Source organism: Ambystoma mexicanum, chromosome 5q (genome assembly GCF_040938575.1).
Source record: "Ambystoma mexicanum isolate Mex_15411 chromosome 5q, UKY_AmexF1_1, whole genome shotgun sequence".
In the NCBI taxonomy this organism is placed as follows: domain Eukaryota; kingdom Metazoa; phylum Chordata; class Amphibia; order Caudata; family Ambystomatidae; genus Ambystoma; species Ambystoma mexicanum.
The window spans coordinates 793,360,436-793,380,127 of record NC_090933.1 but is presented as its reverse complement, the minus strand read 5'-3'; positions in this window follow the sequence as shown (position 1 = coordinate 793,380,127).

Below are 19,692 nucleotides of genomic sequence, written 5' to 3'. Positions count from 1 at the left end.
TTGACAACTGCATGGTATGCTTCTCTTAGAGCACTATTCTTTGGCTGATGGTACGATAGCATCTCGGGGAACTTCAGTGGGACTAACTTGAACGAGTTTGAAAAATGTGTTCTGACGCCCCTGGGATGCTCGCTTTTTGCAAATAGGAGTAAGCTTAATGTTGCTTCTATTAGGCCATCTGATAGACTGTCCCGTCCTTTTCAATCTTTGATCTCTTTTAAGATGGCTCCTATAGGCAATAAGGATGCCACGCCTCCTTCTTACACTGTTAACCATAGCCCCGATTCAGTTTCTTTCTGCATACAAAGGAATGGTACTCAGATTATGGGTGATTTCAAAGGTTGCGCCAATGTTGCGAATTTGACTGGTGAGGACAGACCTTTGTATGTAGGTGAACCTGTCTACTTTGTTTGCGGTAATGTAGCATTTCCATGGTTACCGAGGGATTGGCAGGGAACTTGTTATTTAGGGATCCTGTTACCAGGGGTATTCATTGCAAGTACTGTAGAGATTTCAAAGGCTCGTCCGCGGCGGGACGAGAATGGTGACACTTCAGCACAAGTCCTCAGTGAAGTAACTAAATCCTTTCTGCCATTTTGGGGACAAATAATGAACTCTGAAGATATCAGGAGACTAGCGAGAGTACTGGCGAGGACCATCAACCGGACCACTTACATACTCTATAATATGACTCTAGAACAGAAAGCAATAAGGTTAGTAGCACTTCAGAACCGGATGGCATTATATGTCATCCTGGCTGAACGTGGTGGGGTATGTAAATTAGTGGGGTCCGCTTGCTGTGCTTTCGTGCCAGATTCCTGCCCAACTATCTTCAAGGCAATACAGCATCTGCACGTCCTAAGTTCAGTAGTGCATGTTCCTGAGGGGAAACTGGGATCTTAGCGCTTGGTTCTGGGACTTATTGCGATCTTGGGGATGGAAACTACTTTCGGTCTTGCTGACTATTTTAGGTATTCTGTTGTTTCTTTGTTGCTGTATACAATGTCTCCCTGGTATCTGTTTGATGCTAGGAGGATGTTGTGCACAGCCGATGGGTTCATTAGGACACAGAGTATACGCCACAGGGAAAAACTCCAACAAATATGTGCTGAAAGAAATTTTAGTATCTGAGTATCTGACCTCATGGCAATTGACATCACCTATAGTGATTCAGGATGTATGGACATTGAGAAGTGGAGTTACTTGCGAAGTGACTAGAAAGTAGTTTAGCGCTTGGCTTAGGCCAAAAGGAGGGTTTGTTGAACGTGATATCATGTTGTGCCTCCTTTATTTTATATATATATATATATATATATATATATATATATATATATTTATTACATGGACGCGCTAGCGTCCATGTAGTTATGGTTAAATTGGTGTTTCCATAGGAAGAGCATTTTTTGGGTGGCTTATAACCTCGCTCTCCCTGGACGAATCCTCACCAAACTTTACAAAAAAAAGTACATGGCCCACTCCCGATTTTTTTGCAAAGTTTGGAGAGGTTTGGTCCAGGGGGGGCAAAATTATAGGGGGGGTCCCAAAACTTTTGTTGTTTCCCATAGACATAATGGGAAAAAACTTTGCGCATGCCTACAGCCCAAACCACTAGATGGATTTACACCAAATTTGCAGCAGGAGCAGGGGCTTGGTCCCGAAAGCGTGCTTTTGCAAATTTGGTGTAAATCCGTCCAGTAGTTTTTTTTAAAAATGACCAAAATGCAAGGCAAAAAATTTAGTGATATCTCAGTTCGCTCCGCGGACGGACTTCCCGGTTTGCTCCGCGGACAGTGCCCTGATTGGCCGAGCGGCTTGTATGATGTCCGCGGACATGCGACGTGTTCGCTGATTGGACGGCATGGTGCGTGAAGCGCATCAGATTTTCTTTGGCGCCCACCATCTTGCATTCGCGGACGACCGCGGACAGTGCGGTGAAACTTGGATTAGAAATTGTATTTAGTGGAGTGTGTTGGTGTGTAAGAGTGTTTGGCGAGGGTGGGGGAGTATGAGATAGGTTCAATGATCTGTTTTTTATATGCTAGACACTTTTGTTGTGTCGATTTGTCTGCGGACAACACGGCTGTTCTGAAATGTTCTATATAAACTAAATGGTGAGGTGTTCTGAGGACGGAGTATGTGTCAGTTTTGTTCGCAAGCAAGCTCAAATTGAGCTAAGAACACTCGCGGTGTCCTTAAATGTTCGTACATAAACAAAATGGGGGTGTCCTGAGGACGCTGTCCGTATTGTACTCTGGCAAGTTGAATGTGTTCTAAAAACACTTGCGGTGTCCTGAAATGCTCTGATTACTTACTGGTAATCTTCATTACTCCTAGTCCCACTCTTCCTCGTCACAGTACTGACGACCCTCCTCACCCTCCCTGCGGGAAAGGTCCCATGCTCCGGCTTGGTAATATGAAACTGAGTGATGTGGATGTGGGGGAGGAGTTATAGGAATTTAAAGAAATAGAAGAAGGTCCTGTGTCGGAGGCAGGGGCCTCATGAAGTAAATACTGGGACGAGGAAGAGTGGACGTGGAGGTAATGTTTACAATTAAACAAAATGGGTGTGTTCTGCGAACGCTGTACGTATTTTTCGTTGTCAGGTTGAAAGTGTTCTAAGAACCCTCCTTATGTCCGTTGACATTACAATTTCCTATGGCCCTTACCCGACTTTTTGTCCACTAAACAAACGATAAATCAGGCTGCTGTGCGTCGACATTATGTGATAATCCTATCACTTGCCCCATCGACCTTGCTGACCTGCTTTTGCGACACTAAATCATATCTCCCGCCCCTAAGCCTGACATTATCAAAGCATTCATATTCCCCGTCTCTCTCCGTGACGGTACAGGGTGCGTAGCCAAACTCGCCCAGTCGTCTCCAGTCCCACGCGACTTTACACAGAACCCGGAAAACAACACAGATCATCTCACAACACAGCACACAACAATTCAGAATATGAAACTGTGATTTAAAAGCAAACAGCAAGATTGTACATTTCGTAAAGTACATTTCGTAAAATTTGACATCAAATGTTTAGAGAATATTCAGCGATTTGCATTTGTCTTTGCTGTCGATCCGCAAAAGTTCATCTTGAGTCACGCGCTGTTCCTTTGCGGTACACAGGGTGTTGGTTTATGATTAAAGAAGCACTATGGTCGCACTGATAATCGGAAGGCTGTTCCAACAACGAGGCATTAGACCACCATAATGGTTGGTATGTTGCTTCTAGCCGCTAGTACCGCGTAAGGGCATATTGGTCCTTGGCGATTGTCCCATAAAATGGTGAGGGTCATGAAGTTGTTTAGAAGTAGCTGCACCTGGCAGTTAAAAAATCTGTTGGCCGGGGTCTGAAAATCGTGGCATTGACAGTACCGAAGGACATACCTGTTTTAAAAAACATAAATTAGTCTCACCAGCCGATCGTCATTAAAAATATTCATTTTATTTATTAGGGCGTGAAACTATTTGCTAGCGAGGATAGTGCAACGGAGTATGTTAACTTATTCCCATTAACCCACCCTCTGTCCTCCGCCTTTTTCAGAGCCCTCTAAGCGACAGGGGACCAATTTGGTGGTGATAGTGCGTGGTAGAAAACACTATGGCCCTCATTACGACCCTGGCGGAAAGGGGTTTACGCCGGCGTAAACCATGGCGCCCCTTTCCGCCTGAGTACGAGTTCCCGTAGCGCCATGGTGATTTTTACGCCTGCTTTTTGCAGGCGGAAAAATCCATGGCGCTAAGGGACTTGTTGTTAATTACGCCACCGTAATTTACGGTGGCGTAATTAACGCCTTCCCCACTCCCATTATGCCCTATGGGGCAAAAATGGGAATGGGGAAGGGTAAATGGGGATTGGGGTCTTACCGCCCCGCCAAGGTCGGAATGGGGCGGTAAGTCCGCCAACCCCCATGGCGGAGTTGGCAGCTTAGCGCCATGGACCATGGTGCTAATAGCGCCATGGTCCTCCGCCAGGGTCGTAATGAGGGCCAATGCCACATTGAACGAACAAGTACAACTTAACCGGCTTTAACGCCACGCTATTGTTTTTATATTCCGGTATAAAATAATCTAAAGGGTTACTTACATTATATTGGCATTTTCCATTGTCTAAGCATAGTTCAGTCCCAAAATACGACTCCGTCTGTGCCAACGATCTTTCTCATAGTGATATAATATATAAAAGTGGTTTTGTTTCAAAAATGTCATCTTTATCGTGTCTTAGGTTTTTGCAACACTCCTTCAAAAGAAGTCTTTTAGCACGACCCATGTCTGTCAAGGTCAAAAAACAATAGAACCTTATAGTGCGAGTCGTGGGCCTCTCTGGCACGCAAGCAAAAAATGGAAGCAGCTGACCTTCACTGTAAACGACCATAAATTCTTAGTTTGCAACATTCTGTGTTCAGCCATCTCTGAGAAATTGCTTTTTACACTCCATCTTTGTATATTGTTTGCGTGCTAATAAAAAAATGTTGTTAAAGGGACGTTATGGTTCCAAGTAAAACCGAAAAACCCCTGAAATTCGCCAGTTATGATAAGCTAAGCAACAATAACTCGCGCCCCCACCGTGCACTGCTAAGACTAACACCCAGGACATCAAAAATGACATCACAAATGTCATTGATGACATCACTGATGACATCACATGTGTATGTACTTTTCATGAAATATGTGTACAAGGGATTCTTATTATAATGTTGTGAAAAAAGTGTCAAGGATCATTGCAATAAATATCATACCCTAATTAGTGCTTTGAACGATGCATTGATATAAATAGCATTCTATTATGGGGTTCTATCTAGTATACTAAGCTACTAATGCAGAAACATAGCATTGTGTGCAGCGTACAAGATGAAGGTTTAAAATTCGTAATGTTAATATGTTGAATAATGAAATGATAATTGTTTTCTTAATAGATTTTTGTGTACTGTGAAATATGTAATAAGTAGCTAATAAAACCCATGTATTACATACTTGCATTACTATAGAGAAAACAGAAAGAGACAAGAACACATACCAATATACATATACATAGGGTAAATAGCAGCTTTGAAACAGAGAAATCATCATTTATTTGCTTGAAAATAATGCTGTCTTTAAAGCTTGTGTCTTCCCCTGTATATGTTTCATATGATGTGACTGGACTCTAAGGGAATTACTATAAGAACATACTTGTAGGATACGTCTACAAATAAAATACAATTTTTAGTTTCTGACTGTTACTGAAGAAAACCATGTGGCCTAGATATATCAGCAAAAGAAAAAAGAGTGAGCAAGAAGAACACTTGCGGTGTCCTGAAATGTTCGTAAATAAAGAAAATGGCGGTGTTCTGAGGACGTTGTCCGTATTGTTCGCTGGCAAGTTGCATGTGTTATAAGAACACTCGCGGTGTCCTGAAATGTTCGAAAATAAACAAAATGGGGGTGTTCTGAGGACGTTCTCCGTATTGTGTGACTGCTTAGCTGTATGCAATGAGGGAATGGCACAGAGAGTGAAGTGGAAATGGTAGAAGGGCTGTCCAAGAGTTATGCGGTCCGCGGACACCGCGGCTGTCCGTGGACAGGGCATGCTACATCCGGGGTTTTCCAGCAAATCCAGCATGGAAAGAAGACTGTAGGGATCAGCCAATCAGATGTTGAGGTTGTGGATTTGTGTTGAAAGAGACTGTGTGTAGTGAAGATGGCAGAAGTGGAGAAAGTCAGGGTGTTGGTGCTCGGAGATATGTTTGTGCATGGTTTACAACAGTATGCTCAATGCAGGCATGTTGCAAAGAATTTTGATGTTAAAGTGAAAGGGGCCCCTAGGGGTCCCTCGTGCTATGGAAACAAGGCAATAACCATTCACGAAACGATGCGCCAGGCACGAGGTTCAAATTCCCAATCCTAGGGTTTATTGCAAGCAAAAAATAGTATCAATTGGCCAATTCTGATCTCACGCCCCGCGACGTGAGTTTCCTAGACCTTGAGGGACGCAAGAGAGCGAATTACGTACATCAGTTACATATATACAAAATGCATATCATACAATCAGCAATGTCATGTTTATACCCCTCTTTATTAAGTTCCTTTGAACTCGGGATGAAGATGGACATATCCGACGAGTATGACGATTATGACACTTTCGATGTCTATTCTAGTAACAATGTGCAATTAGAAAGTGCGGAGGCATCTTTTCGTTGTTGAACAGAACACAGTGGTTCTGTTCTTGGAAGCAAGCTGCACACGGGGGAAGAGCGACATTCCAAGATTTGCTATTTATGAGGTACTATTTGTGTCCTGGGAGCCGACACGTTCTAAAGGGTTTTTTGAAGGGGGGGCCGTAGGAAGAGCATAATTCAAGCCTTTAGCTGTTTTATTCTAACATATTCTACCATCGTACGAGACTGGCTGGCAGCTGTGAAGTGATTAAATGACCTGCAGCTCTCTCCCAAGGCTACAGAGAGGGAGCGTGGGCATTCCTCTCTGGGCTACAACAAACCTTGTCCTTTCATATTCAGACAACAATGTTAACAGTTGAGCAGAGTAAGCAGAATCTGCAAGAATTGCAAGCTGCGAAGCAGTTTTTAGACAGAAAGCAATGAGCAATGGTTAACAAGCAAAATGGCGATTCTTGCTACAGTTAAAATGGCCGCTCGTTGGTCAAGCATAGCAGTTTATATTTCTATAATTCGGTGCATAAGACGGTTGGCCCACGGCCATCAAGTTACGTTTATCATTCAAATGAAGGGTATTAATTTTTCCAGATTGACAAACCCTCCTTTTGGCCATATGCCAAAAGTCTTATTTATTCATTGTATCCTCCTCCAATGAGGATAAGTCTGGGGTATCTATGTCTGAACCATCTTCATCATTAATGTCTATCACCATGAATTGTTTTACTGTTTTTGTTTCCTCAGTGTCTCTGTTATTTTGTCCATGCGTTCGTTTTCCTCTCGACACCATGTCCATACATCCCTTAGTACATCCATCAGTTATTTCAGTGCAGACTATTGGTAAGCATTGTATGCAACAGCAGCATGTTATGAATATCCCAAGTACCATCATTAGTATCAAAATTAACTTCCATCCCCAAGACCGCAATAATCCCCAAAATCAGGATCCTATCCCCCAACCCCCTTCTTCAGTAGAGAGTGAGGAACTTATGACATGTAATTTCCGGATCGCTTTAAATATCGTAGGGGAGTAGTCATCTATATACACACAGCATGCAGTTTTTGCAAACTACCCCACGATCAACTAATATTATATCGAGAGCCATCCTGTTTTGAAGTGCCATTAGTCTTATTCCTTTTTCTTCTAACGTCATATTCAATAAAATATCCGTTGTGGAATCTATTGATTTTAGTAATATTCCAGACAGTTTTCTTATATTGTAAGAATTTTCTATTTGGGACAAGAACGGTATAAATGATTTGGCTATATCAATTGCCATCATTCCATCCTCGCTACTCCTTTGAGTTCTACCTTTTGTTTGTTTGGCTACTTCTGCTGTCTCCAAGAGGAACACTCCTGGAAACAGTAGACCTAGGTAGCATGTACCTCCCCAGTTCCTAGGTAACCATGGATATGTTTTTTCTCCACATATAAAGTAAACAGGGTCTCCTAGGTACACAGGTTCTATTTCGTGTTTTAAAACCACTGTGTTCAGGCAGTTGCTAAACGTTCCTACTTTATAGGAACCCTTTTTCTGTAGACATAGGGGAGCAGTTTTGGGGCTGTGATCCACTGTATAGGCAGGGGGCACAGCATCTTTGTTCCATTCATCCCTCATTCGAAATGTCATTACTGATGTTTTTTCTTCTGGCGGGGTTGGTCTATTTTGCCTATGTAATCTATTTAGTCTTGTTATCTTTTGTGTATTATTTCTCATGGGTTCTAGTGCAAACACGCAAGCTTTTTGGAATATGGAACAACCCACAGGTCTCATGATCACTTCCTCAAATTCATTCATATTGGTCTCATCTAGCTGACCCGTATTACTCTTGTTCCATTTCCCAAAGAACATTGCACTTAATGTTACCACACATGAATAAATCAATGGCGACGGTTGTACATACCAGCCTATCCCTTTCCCACCGTGCTGTGGTAAATGGGCGCAAACCCAGCAATCTTTTTTCTTTAAAACCGCATGGGTCATGTTCATTATGAGCAACAATGTATTGTTGCTGTATCCTTCTCTATGTCTCTCTTCCATTGGGGGCAAAGTACCAGTGATTACAAGAACCGGGCTTTCAGTAGCTGCTTTTGGCAAAAGTGTTTCTAATGGGTGTACGTACTCCAGGAACCATAGTGTAATAGCTGTTATTGTTGGTACTATCATACTTAAGAAACACAGGACCAATGTCCAAATCAGTACCTTATTCCTTTTACCATGCTTTTTCCCTAAATTTACAGTCTCTAAATCTATTATCTTTTCAGCAGGGGTGCAGGAGGAGGCTGAAACCGGTCTTGACTTGTTCTTCATCGTCCTTCTTCTTGCTGGCAAAGTTCGTCGCAATTGTCTCTCGTTCTTGATGCCAGAAAAGTTCAACGAAAAATGTCACAGTTCAATCCTGCCAGCCTTTTCCCAGCCTAGATCATTTATCCACTCCGAGCAAGATTAGTTGTTCTTTCTCCCACTGCTCAGACGATTTCCGAACAGTTCTTTATTGATAGAGTACTATGTGCATCCAGCTTGTCCCGCTCTGGCTTAGGACACATGTACTCTATCAGCCTTAGTACTTATGTGCATCCAGCTTGTCCTGCTCTGGCTCCTGACACATGTACTTTTATAAGCGCACCGAGGAGCCGTGAGTCTTGAATTGTCCGACATGCACAATTCTCACACTTCTCTCCTCTATGCCCCTGGCTCCTACTCCGTCCGTGAGTGGAACCAAAGGCAAAAAGAGAAAGCACCAAAGATCTGTGGATCACTTTGCCTGTCAAGGCCGCAAATTATACCGATTCACTCCTGGTATTCATTACGACACAGGCGGTAAGTTACCGCCTGGGTCGTACCTTTACCACCATGGCGTAAACTATGTTTACGCCATGGTGGTTGGCGGATTTACCGCCCCATTCCAAGGTGAGTGGGGCGGTAAATCCCCAATCCCCATTTACCCTTCCCCATTCCCATTTTTGCCCCATAGGGCATAATGGGAGTGGGGAAGGCGCTAATTACGCCACCGTAAATTACGGTGGCGTAATTAGCACCATGGTCCCTTAGCGCCATGGATTTTAACGCCTGCAAAAAGCAGGCGTTAAAATCACCATGGCGCTAACGGACCTTGTAATCAGGCGTTAAGGGTCGGCGCCGTTTACGGCGCTGTTAACCCCTTAACGCCTGACTCGTAATGAGGCCCATATCCGTGAATAGTGCCGTTGCATTTCCAGTATTAGGCTCAGAGTCAGCCTGTGGCACAATGATGGGTAGCGACGAGCGCCGCGGCAATAATGTAGTTTCTTTCTTTGGCTTTGGTGCATTTGCAGAAACTGGTGGGCGCCAAAGGGGTACACGCATTGTTTCTGCTGGTGTTTGCTATGCAGGGTTTGTGTCGCTCGGCAGTGATGTTGTTTCTGTTGAGCACCGTTGGGGCACTTTTCGTCCTTTCCCCTTACTGGAAGCCTTGTCAGGCTCTTTTTCGAGTTTCGCTTCTCGCTTGCGCTTTGTTTCAACTTTCACTTCTCGCTCAGGCTGATGCCGTGGCATTGGACTGGCAACAGTTTCTTTCGTTTCCGAGACTGTTTCCTTTCTCTGGTCATCGGAAGTTTTCAGCAGTCCTGGGAATCTTTTTGCATGTGTTGCATGGATCCATGCCTTCCGTCCGTCTACTTGGATGCCCGTTTGCATCGCCAACAGTACTTGGTAGGGGCCGCGCCACCTGGGTGCTAATGCTGTCTTCGGTTCGAAGTTTTTAATCAGGACCCAGCTTCCAGGCTCCAGCGAGTGCCCCGGTCCGGTATATCGCACTGGTAACGCCTCCTGCACCTGCTGATGAATCAAACGCAACTTCTGTATTAAAAGCCCACAGTACGTGATTAACATAGGATGCTCGACCTCACATATTCTTTTGGGCTGTGGTGCGCACCATACATTTGCTGGTCTCCCCATTATAATCTCATAGGGGGAGAGCCCAGTCTTAGCCTGCACAGACGTGCGCATACACAACAGCGCTAGGGGTAATGCATCCACCCAACTCAACTTGCTCCCAGCGCAGATTTTTGCTATCTTTGACTTCAAGGTTCCGTTATGTCTCTCCACAAGCCCGGCAGAACTGGGATGCCTGGAACTGTGGAATCTCTTCTCTATCTGCAGACCTGCACACATCTGTAGCACTACTGCACCCACAAAGTGGGGGCCGTTGTCTGACCACAGGACACGGGGCAACCCAAACCGGGATAAATACTCTTTTAACATTACTTTTGCTGTGGACACGGCAGTACAGTCTTTTAAAGGATATGCCTCCACCCACTTGTTGAATGCACAAATTACCACTAACACATATTTGTAGTTCTGGCACCTTTCCATTTCTATGAAATCAAAATGGACCACCTCAAATGGCATAGAGGGTGGGCCGAAACTACCTGCTGGAGTCACGGTTCCCTTCCCTACATTGTGTTGCAGGCACGTAATACAATTCTGTACTAGTCTTTCTGCATTCTTTTTTATGTGCTCATTCTTCCATACTGTGGATAAATGCTGTACCATCTTCTTACCGCAAATGTGGGTAGGGCTATGCGCCATTATAACCATTGCAGTCATGTAACAATTTGGCAACATCCAGTTCTTTGTTTCCTTGTCCACCCAACATCCTTCCAAATCTAACTCAGCAGAGCCCTCAGCCCACCCCCGAATCTCTTCGGTCGTGGCCTCAGTCTGCATTTCTTTGACTGTGGCAACTCCATTCTCTATCATACAAGGTACTTCCTCAGTCTCTACTGTCATCATTTTATTCCCCAAATCTGTGGCTGTTTGCTTCGCAATCCTGTCTGCAAATGCGTTTCCCTCTCCCACTCTACATGTTACTTTCCTATGCGCCTCGCACTTCACTATAGCTAGGCGCTTTGGAAACGTGAGTGCAGACAACAATCGCACAATCAAAGGGCCATGCTGAATCCTGGCCCCATGTGATGTCAAGAAACCCCTCTCAGCCCAAAGTCGGCCAAAGTTGTGAACCACGCCAAAGGCGTACTGGCTATCAGTATAAATATTCACGTTCAAATTCTCCGAGAGTTCACAGGCTCAGGTCAGTGCTATTATTTCTGCGGCTTGCGCCGAATTGTAGGGGATTCTTCTGCTTTCTACAACACTCTTTAGGGTAGTAATTGCATATGCGGCCGTTGATGTGCCATCAGGTTATTTAAAACAAGAGTCATCACAAAATAACTCCCCATCTGGCTCTTTCTGTGGGATATCGCTCAAATCAATCCTTCCCTTTGTTTCTTCTTCAGTGATCATTAAACAATCATGGGGTGGTGATTCGTTGTCACCAATTTCTGCTATGGGCAGTGGCATTAATTCTGCAGGATTCAATGCGCTACACCTCATAATATGGATGTGGGGTGCAAACAAGATGAGCTCATATCTTGTCAGTCTAGCTGAGGTGAGGTGTTGCGTCTGTGTCCTATTTAATAGAATGTCTATAGCATGTGGCACCATCAGAATTAAAGTGTGCCCCAATACCATTCCTTCCGTTTGTTTCACTGACGCAGCAGCCGCTGCGACAGATCGCAAACATCGTGGTAGTGCACGCGCTACAGGGTCCAACGCGCAAGAAAAATAGCCGCACTGCCTATTTCTTCCACTTTGTTCCTGTGTCAAAACCGCCAATGCACATCCTTCACTCTCACTTACAAATAGTCTAAAGATCTTTTTATAGTTAGGAGTGCCTAAAACTGGCGCAGCACACAATACAGCTTGAAATTGTTTAAACGCTTTCTGACATTCCTCATCCCACTGTAAAGGCATCTCTGCATCCTTTTTAGTCAACTTTATCATCGGCTTCACAATCAATGCAAAATTACTGATCCACTGCCGACAATAAGAGGCCATGCCTATTACAGCTCTCACTCCTTTTTGAGTTTTTGGAATAGGCATACTATTTCTATGCGTTCTGGTGTTAATCTTCTCCCTTCTTTCGAAAGTAGGTAACCCAAATAAGACACCTCCTTCTGATTATACTGGAATTTCTTCAAACTTGCCTTAAGACCCTGGGTCGCTAAGTGTGTCAATAGTAATATAGTACTTTCTTTACAGATCTCTTTCGTGTCAGCAGCTAATAGCAAGTCATCTATGTACTGCAAGAGTACCCAACCTTCGGGTAATTCTAGCATGTCTAGCTGCTCTTTTAGCGCTCTGCTGTAAATGCTCGGGCTTTCTGTGTATCCTTGTGGAATGCGTGTGAATGTGAATGATCGACCTCCTGGAGTGAACACGAACAGATATCTACTGCTTTTATCCACTGGAATGCTAAACAATGCGTTCTTCAAATCGACTACACTAAAGTATTCTGCAGTGGCCGGTATCATTGTCAGTATTGTTGTGACATCTGGGACCAAAGGGAATTGTGGGTCTACCACTTTGTTCAATGCGCGCAGATCAATTATGAAACAATATGGTACCTCATTGCCTCCTTTCTTGTAAACTGGAAGAATCGGGCTGTTGCATGTGCTACCTGCAATTTCCTCAACCACCCCGAATCTCACCAGGTCAGTAACAATGCTTTTCAATCCCTTCTCACCTTCAGCAGAAATTTTATACTGGGGAATTCGTGGTAGTGTGACACCTTCTTTCAAAGTTATTTTCGCTGGCTCTATTTTCAAGCATCCTACATCGTTATCATGCATTGCCCACAGACAGGTTGGTACTCTACTTTGCTCTTCTGGCAACTCTTTTGACATAAATTCCGTCACCGGTGCATCGTGAGGCCACATAGTGAGGAACACCCTGTCTGCCGTACAATGTATGACTGCCCCCAATTTTCTCAACAAATTTAATCCTAGCAAGTTCTCTCCACAATTTTCTGTCAAAAGAAATGGACACTGTTCCGTAAATGGTCCTATTGTAATTGGGACAGCTTCGGACATGGGGTTAATTACTGGTGTACCTGCGAACCTTACAGAAACATTCTTCTGCCCCGACAGTGGTATCTTCGGAACCAAGTGGTGGTCTATCGAGCACTTCTGTGCCCCTGTATCTACAAGGAAACGGTGCTCCTTACTCCCGACTCTCATTTCTACGTAGGGTCCTCTCTGATTCACGGGAATAGACACTGGTTCCGACCCCTGCCGTGGGCTGTCCTATCGTGAAAATAACACATCGTCTGATGTGTAGTCACCGCTACTGCTATAATACGTGTTTGGTTGTGTATCAAAAATATTCCCATTTCCCCCTCGATGTCCTCCACTCTGATCATTTCTCTGTTGGCTCTGCCCGCCCTGATTTTGGTTCGAAACACTTTGGTTCAATGCCTGGTTCTGTTGCGCTTGGTTTTGACCATAGGATTGGGTTTGAGTACCTCCATTGGTATATCCCTGCTGCTGCTGCATGTTATTTCTGCTTGGGCCGTTTGACCCCGGATGTCCTCTATGAGGCCTTCTCTGACCAAACCCACCTCTATTCTGTAGGTGCGGGCATTGCGCTCGCCAGTGTCCTTCCTCCTTACAATACGCACATTGATTTAATCCCAATGACACCCCATGCATATTATTCAAATTTCCTCTGCCTTGTGCATTTCCTCTACCTCTATTGTATTCAATGACCTGCTGCAATAACACCCTTGTTTTTAAATTTACTCTATCCTTCACCTCTCTTTCTTTCGCCACATTTACCCTGTTCTCGTAATACTGAGCTATGTGTAATATCTCACTCACCGATTTTGCGGCCCAGGAACTTTCCAACGTCATTAACATATCTTGAATTGGTGATATTAGACCCCTCACATATTTATCAACAAATAGCCTTTTCCCCGACTCCGTGCTCACATCCTGCCCACTGAACTATGTGAATACTCCTTCAAATCTATTGAAATAATCTGTTACTGGCTCATCCTTGCCCTGTACACATGTAGTTAATTTGTCCCACTGAATCCTTTTTTTTGGAATTATTTCCCTCAATCTCTGCATTATCCGTTCTGGTAGGTCTGCCATGCGGGTTCCCGCATTTTCCCCTACTTTCCTATTTTTGTCCTCCAATAGTAACTCCGCCCATGTGGCGCCAAAAGCCCCCGCGTCATCTACCGTCCTCATCTGTTTCCATATATCTGCTGGCAAAATGACTGGGAAAATCAAATCTATATCACTCATAGTAAGCACTGCTGATCTCAGGGTTGACTCTACTTCCTTGTAGAAACCTGCTGGATTCTTTCTTATATCGGGAATCGTCTGTTTTATAGTATTCACCTCTTGCCTGGAAAAGGGGAAATGCACATACTGAGCGGTGAAATGGGCTGGTGTTACCTGCGCTCCTACTGTACCCGTCGCAGGGATCTCTACTTTTGGTACAAACGTGGGCGGGACCTCTCTCATTGCAAATGCCCCACTCACGATCCCTCCCCCTTCTCTTAGGTTCAATAGTATTCCTAAGTCCAGTGATAAGCCCGTTTCTCCTGTACTTCGCTTGAATGCTCTCCTGTATACCGCTAGTATCTCAGGTGGGCTAGCCTTATTATTTTTTATATCCTTCTCCATCAAATGTTCAGCCATCGATTGCAGTGCTTTTCTTTTCATTGGCATGGAATATTTGTCAAATATATCATGTATAACCATTGTTGGAATACTAGGATTTGATACCCATTTTACCGCTTCTCGTATACATACTTTCAACTTCTCACCCTTCTGTACAGATGACGTTGAATGTCTCCGCTCTATGTGTGATTCTACCGTCCCTCTCTTCTAATATCCCAAACCCTAGGTGCAGCAAACATTTCGGCATATTCATTATCCAACTCATTTTTAAGATCAAAAAGTCTATTCACATGTTCCTTCACTTCTTCATCTTTTATTCTACAACATGCTAATTGGTTCAAATCTAACAATCGTTGTGGTGGTAATTTGTCAAGTAACTTTTGACATTCTCCCACCAAAAATTTCCCCATGCATTCCAACACTACCTGTCTCTCGTTGCTTCTCCGGTACCCATACAATGAGGCCAATGGTGCCGTCTCATCATTTCCATCTATGTACATTTCTGCCTCTTGCCGTAATTCAATCTTTCTTTCTTTGCTGTTCGCACTTCCAGTTACCCGTCCAAATCCTGTTCCTTCAGCCCTGCCTCTCGCCTCCCCAGTCTCAATTTCGACTTCGGGAGGGGCGGATGGTGCTGAATCTGTCTCTGTAGCGGGAGGTGCGGATGGGACAAGTGACACAGGTGGCATCTGTGAAGGGCCTTCCTGGATGCTGGGCAATTGTGTGTCCGCGGTCTGCACTTGTGGGAGTGCTCGCGCTGTGGGTGGGGCTTGGGTAAACGCTTGCGTGAGGGGAAGTGCTTGGGCTACGGGAGGGGGTATGAGAGCTACTGGTTGGGCCTGCGCAGTCACTGCTGGCGTGTTTGGTTTCGATTCTGGTTTTGGGCCTCGACCCGTGTTAGTTAACAAATGTTCCATTAATTCGTCTGCTATGTGTAGTTCCCGCTGCGGGTATATTCTTTCTATGTTCATCTGGTCATGTCTCCCTTCCCGTCTTAGACTTGCCGTCCACTCCTCCTCTTCCTTTTCTTCTGCTACCTCAAGCTTCGTTTTGTGCCTACGCGCATGCTTCTCTCTACTCCTAAGTCGGAGCATTGCTTCCCTCCTCCAATCTTTGACAGTCTCAAAAGCTGCAGGTCGCGCTTTCTTTCTAATTAGCACCCTTTCTAGGTTATCTATCCTCCCAATCTTAAAACTACCATTAATCGGCCACTGATGGTCGGGTTGCTTTCTAGTTTGCCTATGCCAAATTTCACAAAATATTATCGCACCCACACCATATTTTGCACACATATCATAAGCCGGCGTTCCCCCAGGCGGTGCACTTTGGCCATATTCAAGGACTGTCTACCGCAGCTGAAAAGCCCCGCTAAAGTGGACAGTACTCCAGGCATGTTTCTTTAACCTTCCCCTTTGGTTAGCTAACTTTTACCTGGACGTTTGAATTTGCAAAATCAACACTCTACCAAAAATCAGGTTTCTCTTTGAATTGGGGAATGACTCACCTGATAAAACAAGTTGCCTGTCCTAACGCAACCTCTCCCAATGTCGTGTCTGCGCTTCTCTGGCTTCTGCCTCGTCTCGGGACCCTCGCCTCCTTTGCCCTCTGGCCCGGTACGTCGATCAGGGATCAGATGTGTGCAGATCTGCGGAAGGAATCTCTCCTCACTTCTACAGGGCGCACCGTACACTTCTTGATCCCGGCTCGATCGTCCCGTCCTCGCCGTTCTTCCGCCTTTACTCCGTTACAACGTATACGATGGGGCAAGTGGGGGAGGGTCCCTATTTGGGCGCCATCTTGAAAGGGGCCCATAGGGGTCCCTCGTGCTATGGAAACAAGGCAATAACCATACACGAAAAGATGCGCCAGACACGAGGTTCAAATTCCCAATGCTAGGGTTTATTGCAAGCAAAAAATAGTATCAATTGGCCAATTCCGATCTCACGCCCCGCGACGTGAGTTTCCTAGACCTCGAGGGACGCAAGAGAGCAAATTACATACATCAGTTACATATATACACAATGCATATCATACAATCAGCAATGTCATGTTTAACACCCCTCTTTGTAAAGTTCCTTTGAACTCGGGATGACGATGGACATATCCGACGAGTATGACGATTATGACACTTTCGATGTCTATACTAGTAACAATGTGCAATTAGAAAGTGCGGAGGCATCTTTTAGTTGTTGAACAGAACACGGTGGTTCTGTTCTTGGAAGCAATCTGCACACGGGGGCAGAGCCACATTCCAAGCTTTGTATCTATGAGGTACTATTCGTGTCCTGGGAGCCGACACGTTCTAAAGGGTTTTGCGAAGGGGGGCCGTAGGAAGAGCATAATTCAAGCCTTTAGCTGTTTTATTCTAACATATTCTACCATCCTTCGAGACTGGCTGGCAGCTGTGAAGTGATTAAATGCCCTGCAGCTCTCTCCCAAGGGTACAGAGAGGGAGTGTGGGCATTCCTCTCTGGGCTACTCATGAGGAGTTTCAACAAACTCTTCAGTCCCGCGACCTTGTCCTTTCATATTCAGACAACAATGTTAACAGTTGAGCAGAGTAAGCAGAATCCGCAAGAATTGCAAGCTGAGAAGCAGTTTTAGACAGAAAGCAATGAGCAATGGTTAACAAGCAAAATGGCGATTCTTGCTACATTTAAAATGGCCGCTCGTTGGTCAAGCATAGCAGTTTATATTTCTATAATTCGGTGCATAAGACGGTTTGCCCACGGCCATCAAGTTACGTTTATCATTCAAATGAAGGGTATTCATGTTTCCAGATTGACAAAAGGAGTGGAGGTCGTGTGGAGCACTGTGCCTGATTGCAATGTACAGGGAATTGTACAAGTTTGTGAAGATATGGGCAGGATCAACAGTCCCCATGTGGTAGTTTTGCACTATGGTGCTTTCCGTTTGGGCTATGTCAGTGCCCCTACTTTGTTGGCAGATTTGGAACACTTGGTTCAAGCAGTAATGAACATCCTTCCAAATGCCAAATTAATTTTTTCTGGATTACTACCTAGGGCAATATGGGACAATAGTTCAGTTTTTTGTCCTCAGCAAAACAATGCTAGGTGTGTAATCAACCGAGGCATGTGTGCCTTCATGCTTAGAGCTGGTATGTTCTTCGGTAATAATGAGAATATTCATTCCCGTAATGCTGTTTATTTTAAAGAAGATGGCATTTCCTTATCTTTTATGGGAAATGCCATGCTGTTTTGGAATGTAAGGGTTGCTTTGGAGAAGGTTATGTGAAGATTTTAGGAGTAAAGTAAGAAAAAAAGAAGAAAAAAATACAAAATAACAGCAAGCATCTGCAAAAAAAACGGCTCTTTTCAGAGCCAACCTCAAAGGGGAAATGGGGCACACTATTTAAATTTACATTCACCACGCTCAGCTTTTCGATATGTCCGCGGACATGGCGGTAGTCCGCGGACATCGAAATCATTAGCTAGGGGTTCAGTATGTTCTATGTTACATGTATTTAAAGTCAGGGATATTATGGTTAAGTTGTGCTACTAAAAACCTATGACATTCAGTAAAAAAACGTTGTTAAAGGGACGTTATGGTTAAGTTTCGCTACTAAAAACCTATGAAATTCAGTAAAAAAACTTTGTTAAAGGGACGTTATGGTTAAGTTGCGCTACTAAAAACCTATGAAATTCAGTGAAAAAACTTTGTTAAAGGGACGTTATGGTTCAAAGTAAAACCGAAAAACCCCTGAAATTCGGCAGTTATGGTAAGATAAGCAACCATAACTCGCGCCAACGTGCCCTGCTAACACTAACACCCAGGACATCAAAGATGACATCAGAAATGTCATTGATGACATCACTGATGACATCACATGTCTGGCTCTCCCTTTTTTCCCTTTACTGACATATCTAGGCCACATAGTTTTCTTCAGTTACAGTCAGGATGTACAACTTGAAAAGGCACTATATTTGTAGACTTAGGGTCAAGTCACATCATATGAAACATATACATAACAGAGCTGGCCGAGAACCATGTCTTGGTCAGACCGAGTACATCGAGGTTGAGTTCTTTCAGGCGGCGGCAGCTGTCAGAGGAGTGTTTGACAGCCAAGCAAGAGTTGAGAGTGGCAATATGGAGACGGTTGCCAGCCTTGAAAGACTTCTGGGGAGGGGTACAAATCAGAGGCACGCCCTGCAGAGGATAAGAAGGAGCCCAAGAGGGGACAGAAGAGGAAGGAGGAGGGGGCAAGGTAGCCAAGGAGGAGGCAAAGGTGGGGGCAAGGAAGCCGGAGAAGAGACAGAAGGCAGAGCAGGAGAAGGAAGGAAGTTGATGAGATGCAGGACGCATCTATCAAAGCGGAGAAAGTTGGCCTGATGGCCTTGGTCCAAGACGGTGCCATCCAGGTAGAGATTAATGATCACCTTAGAGGAGTAGAAGGGGGCCAGGAAGGCCTCCCACCGGGTGTCACCATTAATGGGAGAAGAAGAGAAAGGAGAGAGCACAGAGACCATATGAGGAGTCCATAGGTCTGGCGAAGGAACAACAAAGTGGATGTCGTGAGGGTCTGTCTGGAGGAAGTGCTGATGTAGGTGTCAGCAATAGGGAAACCAGGGTTGGAGACCAGGATATCCTTTTTGAACATCTTCCTACCAGACTTAGTGAGAATGGTAGGAAGTCAATGGAGAAACAGTTGGAGAAGATAGGAGAAACAGAGAGCGCCATAAGTGCAGGGTAGCCACAGGGTACAGGCAGGGTAGCACGATGCAGCCACTGGGTACAGGCAGAATCAAAATTAGCAAACACGATGAAACACAATACAGCCACTGGGCACAGCTAACACAATAAGCATCTGGACACAGCTAAATCCAATTTCGCAAAACAAGGTAAGTCAATGCAGCAATTGGGAACAGCTACATTTGAATTTGGCAGTGCAAGGTGAAAAACACAATAAGCATCTGGACGCAGCTAAAATCGAATTTGGCAGAACAGGATGAAACTATGCAGCAATTGGGAACAGCTAAAAATCAAATTTGGCTGAACAGGGGGAAAACG